The following is an 8,586-nucleotide window of genomic DNA, read 5'->3' on the forward strand; positions in this document are numbered from 1 at the left end:
CAATCCTCGTCACGCAGGTACACACCACCTCCATTGCCCCGGCACCTCCCCTCCCGGGCAGGGGCTTTGCCTCCCTGATCCCTGCACCTCCAGGGGCTCCCTCCTTCCCCTCCAGCCCTGGCAGGACCCCCCAGACGCCTCTCCCCCACCCTTCGGGCCCCTGCTCTCCCCATGGACCTCACCCACATGCCGGGGGACTTGTCCGAAGGCAGATACGCCCGAGGAGCCGAGCAGGGAAGAGCGCAAGTTTCCGCAGGTAGCAAACTGGGAAGCGGGCTCGGGAACACGGAGCAAACCCCTCGGAAAGCAATTACTGCTCAGGAGAAGCGGCGCGCTAGAAATGCATCGCCTTTCTGCTCCGGCAAAGGTGCCGGAGTGCGGAGCCGTGGCAGCCGGCCCCGGGGCAGGCTGCAAGTGAGGCGCTGCCCCAGGGACGCCCAAACGCCGATGGCCAAGGCCAGCAGCCTGCAAGCCCCCCGGCCTGCCCTGGCTACAGCCGGGGTGACCCCAGTGCCCCCACAGCCACCCACCCGTCCCTGAGGCCATCTCACCCAGGGGACGTGACGCTGGCTGCGGGCACCGGGTCAGGTCCCGTCCTCCTGACTTAAAAACCTGTGAGATGACGCTGGTTGTGCTCACTGCAGCCAGGGGACCCTGGGGAGGTGGTTGCTCCATTTTTCCAGTTGTCTTGAGCCAGGACACAGCTCAGGAGACACCATATCCTCAAAGGCAAAGGATTATAGGTTGGGTTTATAGCTCTGGCCAGGCTGGTTCACCCTAGGGCAGAAAACCAGCTCTAGCAGAGCCCACACCCCCAAAAATACCCCAGCACGTGGCCCTGGGGCTTTCCTTCCACCCCTGACTTCTCCCTGCCCCTTCCAGCCCTTCCCATGGCAGCACTGCAGGGGCTGCGGGGCATCCCACCGCCTCGGTGTCCCTGGCACCTCCTTCCCCAGCTAAAACCCTCCGAGACCACTCGCAGGGGATGGCCGAAACGCACCGAGGACGGAGCAGATTGGGGAAGCATATGTCTCCACGCATTTCCCCGGGCACGGAGCGAGGTGCCAGCAGTGCCACTGGCCTCCACCGGGCAAGACACCGGCTGCCTGTGCTCGCCCACCCCATGTGCAGCAAGGGAGCAAGGCTCAGCAGCAATCGGTGAATGCCATTTAATTGCGGTATGAGTAATTAAGGGACCCCATCGGTTGCTCCAAGGCTGCCAAGAGCCATCTGCTCCCCTTGCCCGGGGGTGGCGAGAGGGGCACGGTGATTTCTGTGGCCGGGGTCTGGTGGGAGGACGCCCACCCCGCAGCCCCCCTACCTGCGGCTCGGTTTGGGTAGCGTGATCAGGATGGGGAGCGGAGCCGATGGGGTTTAGTGCCTCAAATAGGTGCCAGGTGCCTGGCGGCGAAGCTGCCAACCGGCGAACAGCCGCCCGCACCGACGTGGCCATAAATTACCCGCAGAGCCACCGGGGACCCGCGCCGGAGGGGAGGCAGTAGTGTTGCGCGGCCCCGTGCAGGAGCCCGGCACAGGTGATTAATCCTCGTTAGCAGCCTGACAGGGAGAGGGGCTTGCCGGGTGTGTGGCACAGGGTGGCTGCTCCTGCAGCGGGGCTCGCTCCTCCGGCACCGCTGCCCGCTCCCGCTTGTACCCCTCCTTCCCCAGTGTCCTCTTTTCTCTGCAACTCCCCCCTTCGCCCGTCCTCCCCCCTGCCCTCTCTCACCCTTGTTTCCTCCTGCCTCTCTCCATCCTTTCTTCCCACCTCTCCCTCCAGTGTCCCCCACGGAAGATGCTCCGGCAGCGCTGCTCCCATCCCCAAAGCAAGGGTGAGCCCGGTCCCTGCCCACCGTACTCGACAGCCCTTGCAAGGAGGCAGCCGCTGAGATTTGGGCATCCCGAGCCACAGTCTCAGCCACCGACCTCCCGGCTTTCCAGGGAAGAAGATGAAACCAAGACGTGTCAAAACCACAAGGCCACCTCTCGAGCCCAGACCTGCCCTGCTGCGCCCCAGCCCGGGGGGGAGACGAGGCTCGCTGGGCCGGGGCAGAGCGCAGCGCGGGCAGGGCAGCCCAGCAACGCTGCGCAGGGATGTGTCATCCCCAGCGTGACATCCCCGAAGCGAGCAAATGCCGCTTCTCGCACAGCAGATGGCAAATCCCGCAGCGGGGAGGGGAAGCAGGGTGCCCACCAGCACCCCCAGCTATCGCCTTAACTCAGCACCTCCCTTTTCAGGGCTGGGAGCCAGCGCCGGGCTCCCAGGCTCTCCCTTCCACCACCCTCCTCATCCCGGCTCCAGACGTCCCCAAGGACACCCCCCCAGGGCCAGGGACCAACCTCTGCCTCCTGCCCGCAGCCCTCTGCACCCTGGTCCATCAGCCACCACTCCAGGAGGAAGCATCGAGCTGAAGCAAAAAAGGACCTTGGTTTGAAAGAAAATAATAATTCTAGAATAAATAAATAAATAACAAGCCCAAGCACGAGTCTGCTTTTAAATTCAAATGTGCAATATGGCCCAGAGCCTCGGAGCCAGAAGGAAACTACAGATTTGGGCAAAGAAACAGGGAACGTTTCACTCCAGCTCAGTCCAAGCCGTCATGATTTACACCGCAGCGAGGGAGGTGGGGGGAGCGCTGCCCCCCGGGGGGGCTCTGCAGCTCCGGCAGCCGTGTCCCCCCTCCCGCCGCCCCGAGCTGCTATCCCTAGACATAAAAACTTTCTCCGGGCTCTCACATCCCGCATCAGCTCCCCATCATGTCCCACCAGCCCCGCTCCTGCTTAACCCTCCAGCGCCCACGGGCACAGCATGCTCCTGCCCCACCGGCACCCTCCAGCCCGAGAGGGGCACAGGGCCACCCGTCACGGCCCCCCAGCAGCAGCGTAACTCCCAGACCCCACTCAGGGGCTGTTTGGGGTCACAGAAGCGCGGCAGCGGCTGCCATCCAGCTCGGGCTGGGTGTTTGCGTGGGGCAGCAACGCCCCAACTGCGGCCCTGTCCCACGGGGAGGCTCCTGCCGCTGCCGGGGGGTCACGGCTCCCACCCTGTCCCAGGGCGAGGGACGTTCTCCTGAGCCCCGGGACACCACCAGCCAGTGCAGTGCTCAGTTCCTGCCCCCCCCGGGCCTCTCGGTTAATGCACCCGCCCCAGGAGCCCGGGGCCATAACCCGGATTCATGTCCTCTGCGGGCCACACGTGACACGAGTTTGGACAGGCCTCAGCCCAAGTCCTGCAGTTGGGCGCAGCCGGGCTCTTACCTCTCCGATACCGGGGTCGTCCGGGATGCTCACGCTGATGCGCCCCGACTTTCCACAAGGGCAGAGCTCGGCCAAGGGCAGCCTGGGGACACGGCCCGTCCCCCTGCGCCAGCCCCGGGTCCCCGTCCCCCAGCAGCCCCGGGGCTTCCCCCGGCCCGGAGCCCAGCGGGAGCCGGGAAGCAGCTCCGGCAGAAGCGCGGACCGACAGTGCCATCTTGTGCTGTCTGCCAGAAGGGATGCCCGGCCCCGCCGGCCCACGGAGGGCCCCCAGCCCCACGGGTGTGGGTCCCGCACGGCGGGGGGCCCCGGTGGGCGCTCCCCATCCCTCGGCGGCACAGGGGGTCCGGCGCAGGGGGCTGCGTGCCGGGGGAAGTGATGGGGAGGCGACGGCGAGCCTGGAGCTGGGGGGGGGAACCGGAATAAACCCCCACTCCTGTTTTTCCCCCGCCAGCGGGTGCGTTAACCCCACTACCCCGGCACCCCCGCACCAGGGTGCGAGGACAAGGTGGGACCGGGCACAGGGTGATGGCTGTGCCCATGGCCACATCCTGAAGGCACGAGCTGCAGGACCCTGCGCCCAAAATCCAGGCACCCCGAGGCACGTGCATCGCCCAGACAGACACGGGACACACAGCTTCGCACAGGGACATCCCGAGAAGAAACCCCTTGGCCCTGCACAGGGAAGTTCGGGGCTGCTGCTCTCAGTCCCGCTGTCATGGTGGCTGCTGGTGGGGCTGGGGAGAGGAGCCCACCCCAAAACCAGCAGGTACCCTCTGACACAGCCCAGCTCCCCCTAAAAACATAGGGGCAACACGGCACAGCATCACCTCAGCACAAAAAGAGCAAAGTGGGGGTACAGGGCTGGCTCCCAGGGGGTGTGAAGGCACACGGAAGGTGTCAGGGACAGCTTGTCACCGTGTCACCCCGTCCCCAGGCACAGCTGCTGGGGCCTGACGGAGCGATCCGGGGATGGAGGGGCTGCAAAGGCCGCAGGCAGCGCAGTGACATCCTCCCCCCACGTCCCCGTGGCACACGAGCATCCTCCACCATGAGCGTGGAGAGCGAGGGATGGGGGGGGAACCGACCGTGGGGTGGGGGGGAAAAAAAAAAAAAATCTGCTTCACAAATTACCGTTAGTACCAAATGTCCCTTCTTATCAAGACTGGACGGGTATTCAATTTTCTCTTCAAACGCCTGCCTTCTGAAATGGTAATAGAATTTCAAATATAGGGGAAAAGGGAGGGGAAAAACTGAATATGCAAGGATTAACAATGAGAGAGAGAGACAAAGGAAGAAATTATACCAAAAAAATATAGTCGGAGCCTTTGCAGGAATTAATTAAATACAAATATAAAGAGAAAATTAACAGTCTCATGCTTAGGAGGGGGGAGAAAAGGGATATTTTCTGAGTTTAATTAACCTTTTTTTGCCAAGAACAATGAAGAGGAAGGGGGAAGGGAGGGAGAGGAGAGCAAAGACTCCTAATTGTTTTGCCTGGCAGGAGATAATTACGGGAGCTGGCCGGGTCGGGGTCTGCCCACGCGGGTTTGGGGTGCGTGGGTCTGGCTCGCGCACGTGCCGGGGTTGTGTGCACGTAACTACTCATTTGTTGCTCCTAATTGGAAGGTGAATCGAAGGAGCAAAGGCAGAGCCGGGAAGAGCCCCGGTCCCCTGGACAGCAGGGGGCTGGAGGCGGGTGAGGAGGGGACGTCCCCTCCTGGCAAAGCCATGGGGAAGGGGAGAACGTTGGGCATCGGTGGGAAGTGGCTGGTGGCCACGGCGGCCGGCAGGACTGTGAGATGACCTCCGTCCCCGTGCTCCCTAATGTCTTGTTTGGAGATTTGGTATCTGTGGTGCTCGGAGGCACCAGTCACAGGGCAACAGCTCGGGGGTAGGATGGGGGTTTGGAGCTGCTGGATGACAAATTAATGTCACCGCTGTCCCCTCCTAGGGAAATCAGGGGAGCCAGGCAGCGACAGCAGGACAAAAAGCACAGGACAAGGAAAAGGAAGGTGATGCTGATAGTAACAGGAGCACTTGCGTGCCGAGTCCTTGCTGCACGCCTGCTCCTTGCCCTGGCACCTCTCTGCTTTGCTGCTGCCCGCACAGGAGCTTTTTGGCCACCGCGCGGACTCCAGAAGAGGGGAAGGGACAAAGCCAGGCCTGGAGAGCAGGAGCGCTGTGGCTGTGGCAGCAGCCAACACCGTGCCCCGCCGTGCGGAGCGGCACGGGGCTGCCTCTGGGCTACGATGCCGCCCCACGGCCAGGCTCAGCCCTGCGAGCCCCACAGCAACGCTCACAGCAACTCACGTAACGCCAGCGCCCGGGAGCGACGGAGATCAGCCAGTCGATGCCCCACGGGCCATGTGGGCAAGAGGCAATGAAGAGCACTCTCCTCCTCCTCCTCTGCGTGCCTTTCACTACATCCTTTCGATACCTCGGTGGCACAAGGTTAGAGCAGGACCTGTCTCCCTCTAACCCCCAGCCGGGTGAAGCAGAGTTTTCCCAAGGATTCATCACATGTAACTTCCTCGGGCCACAACCCACGGAGATGTTCTCCACCTCCACCCCTGCACCACAAGCTCTCCCAAAAAAATTGCAAAGCCCTTTCCTCTCCCCTCACCCCCCCCCTTCACTGCGATTATACCACCATCCATCACATACATGCTTGGGTGGGTGATGGAGAAGCCCAGGTCCGTGCTCCTGGATGAGGCCGGAGGCAGCAGAGCTGGGTTTCCAGGCGGGATCGGCTGCACCAAAGCCCGGTTTCCACTGGGTGACAGAAGGACAAATTCGTTTCTCCCGGGCAGGAGGCTGCTGAAAGGCACAAGCTGACGACCCGGACCTTTGCAAGGGTCCAGCTCCACCACCACGGCATCGCCCAGGAGGACGAACACAGGGGCTACGGATCACCCAGGAATTGGGACGGGGTGATTAATAAGTTAAAACCAACACCAGGAAGCGTTCATTTAACAAACGCGGCTCCTTATCTGTCCGGGAATAGATTGCGAAATTATGCAAGAGTCTTCAGTGTAAATTATTCTCGGTATAAGGATTGTTTAAATTGCAAGCTGGGAATATTACTGTGAAGTGTACAAGGTATGTGGTAAATTATGTAACCAATTTATGTAATTTATAAATTGAGTTACATAAATTAGCTACACAAGGTACAGCATGAATGTCAAATTGTATACTCAATTGTCACAATAATAGCTCAGCATCAGATTAGTTTGAGGATTAATCCAGACAGTACGAAGTCTGGATGTTACAAATAAATAAATATAAATACCAAACTGTATAGTAACAGCTCAAACTAGAAAGTCATTGGCATTAATAAAGTGCAACCACTCAATTACTTGTTGGGGGGGGGGGAATGAGGCAGAGGCGGCAGCATCCGTTTGCTTTTCAGCGTGCGCAGGCGTCCCCGGTGCCCCGCGGAGCGCTTCAGGAAGGGCAGAGACTGCCCGAGCCTTCTCCAGAAGTCCGGGTCTCACTCCTGGGGTAGGAATTCTCTCCGTCAACAGTAAGGGGCTACAAAATCACCGACAGACTTTGCAATTAAGAAGGTGAGTCTAAAAGGCACCGTAACACCACTTACTTCGCTGCACCCAGGGCCACGAGGATGGAAAAGTCCGTGAATTTACTGCACAGCTCGGAGGCTCACTGGCCATTACTCACAAACGCGAGTTTTCAAGACTTGGAGAACCCTCAGGAAACCTGAACTAAGTTAACACTCAAAGGTACGTTTCGACCGCTCCTTTTCCATGAGCGTTTCCCCTCCGCTCCCACAAAGCGCTCAACCCCCAGGTTCAGCACGGGCGAGACAGCCCTGGGCCAGGCACCGCCTTTTTGGACACAGGGACACCAGGAGATGAAAGGAGCTTCTCCTGCAGGCTTCAGGTAGAGCTTTGGCACAACTTGAAAACCTGGAAAGGGGTTTTGGGAGGATACGTGGGGATTTGGAGAAACAAGAGCAAATATTACAGATTGGTTTATAAATTACTTACCTTAAAATCTAAGGCTGGGTGGGAGTAACTGCTTTGGACCAGACGAAGCAAGGAGAGCCAGGAGCTCTCCCCGGGGAGCCCTGCTCACAGGGCGGCCCCGTGGGCAGAAGCAGGGCTGAGCCACCATTCGTGCTTTTTGCTCCTCCGTCCACATTCTCAACGGATGCTAAAGGCTTCCGAGTTTCGGAACTTTTTACCTCGTACTCCTTATTAAAACCTAATTTGCTTTCAAGTCGAGAACGGCAGAATTCTGCTCTCCTGAGAACAGCTGTGATTATGTTGTCATCTACTTGCCCAGGAGTGCTGCAAGGTCTGCAGCAGTGTTAGAGCACCAGCTTCCAGTCCCAGGGGTGACTAAAAAGCGGTCTAGAAGCACAATTCTCTTGAGTACAACTCGTTAAAACCTCCCCGTTAATGGGTGTGCTTGGTTTTCCCAGAGAGCTGTATGAGTTTGGACCTCCCAAGCAATCCCAAAACCATGAGCAGGGGTGGGCAGTGACCAAGTTCACGGTTAGAAGGATAGTATAGATTACCTTAAAATTATGGTCTCATGGGTCTCTTTTTTCAGTGCAATTCCTCACACTGTTGAACAGAGACTTTTACCCAGAAGAACCACACTTCGAAACATCTGGCCCATCAGGCACAAAGGACTCCCTTTCTCCTGATGCCACACCTGTAGACTGTCCCCTTGACATCGGGGTCCTACAACCTGCACAGATCTAACCCCGTTCAGATCTCACCCCGTTCATCGATTGAAAATAGCCTCAAACGAAACTACTTGAGCTTACAGCAGCCACAAGCAATGCAGCCTCCGAAGAGGACACCTGTTCTGTTCTTTGAGGAGCTGAAGAACCAGACCCCGCTGTCTGAGGGTGCTTCCAAGAAGACCATCAGCTTAGACTCCGAAGCATATTTTCTCTTCTCTCTCTGTTTGGCCACAGACTAAATGGCGACCCTTTCCTTCAGACAGCACCGTTCATTCTTCCTGGCAATAGGGGGGGTGTCAGGCCAACCAGTGGCTGGGTGGAACGGACAGCTGGCACGGAGCTTTCGCGGCTGGGTTTCACTAGGATGTTAGGGAAAGCAGTCGTGAAGTATATTAAATATATCGCTGCGGAGATTCCATTTTCTAAGCCACCCCCCCAGCCTGGGAATGTATACTTCAGGGTACCAGAAGGCACTATATAAAATCATTGGAACGTAGTCTTGAAATAAATGGATGAGCGTTTTCTCTCTTTGTAACCTCTTTAACTTAAAGATGCAACAGCACAAGCACCTGATTTAAGTCTGGAACGAGCCCAGCACACCGATAAGCCTACTGGTC

At 58.7% G+C, this 8,586-nt stretch overlaps 1 long non-coding RNA gene across 2 annotated transcripts; it reads right to left on the minus strand.

Annotated features, from left to right (window-relative positions):
• Positions 1-572: 572 nt before the first annotated feature.
• Positions 573-3,392, minus strand: LOC134521718 (uncharacterized). Of its 2 annotated transcripts, none has more exons than XR_010072853.1 (3): positions 3,256-3,392; positions 2,338-2,405; positions 573-722 (listed from the first exon to the last, which is right to left on the minus strand). It is a non-coding gene; the product is annotated as an uncharacterized LOC134521718 (long non-coding RNA). The 2 variants fall into 2 exon arrangements; XR_010072852.1 differs by having other exon boundaries at positions 573-777.
• Positions 3,393-8,586: the final 5,194 nt, after the last annotated feature.

This window comes from Chroicocephalus ridibundus, chromosome 10, assembly GCF_963924245.1.
Source record: "Chroicocephalus ridibundus chromosome 10, bChrRid1.1, whole genome shotgun sequence".
NCBI classification, from domain to species: domain Eukaryota; kingdom Metazoa; phylum Chordata; class Aves; order Charadriiformes; family Laridae; genus Chroicocephalus; species Chroicocephalus ridibundus.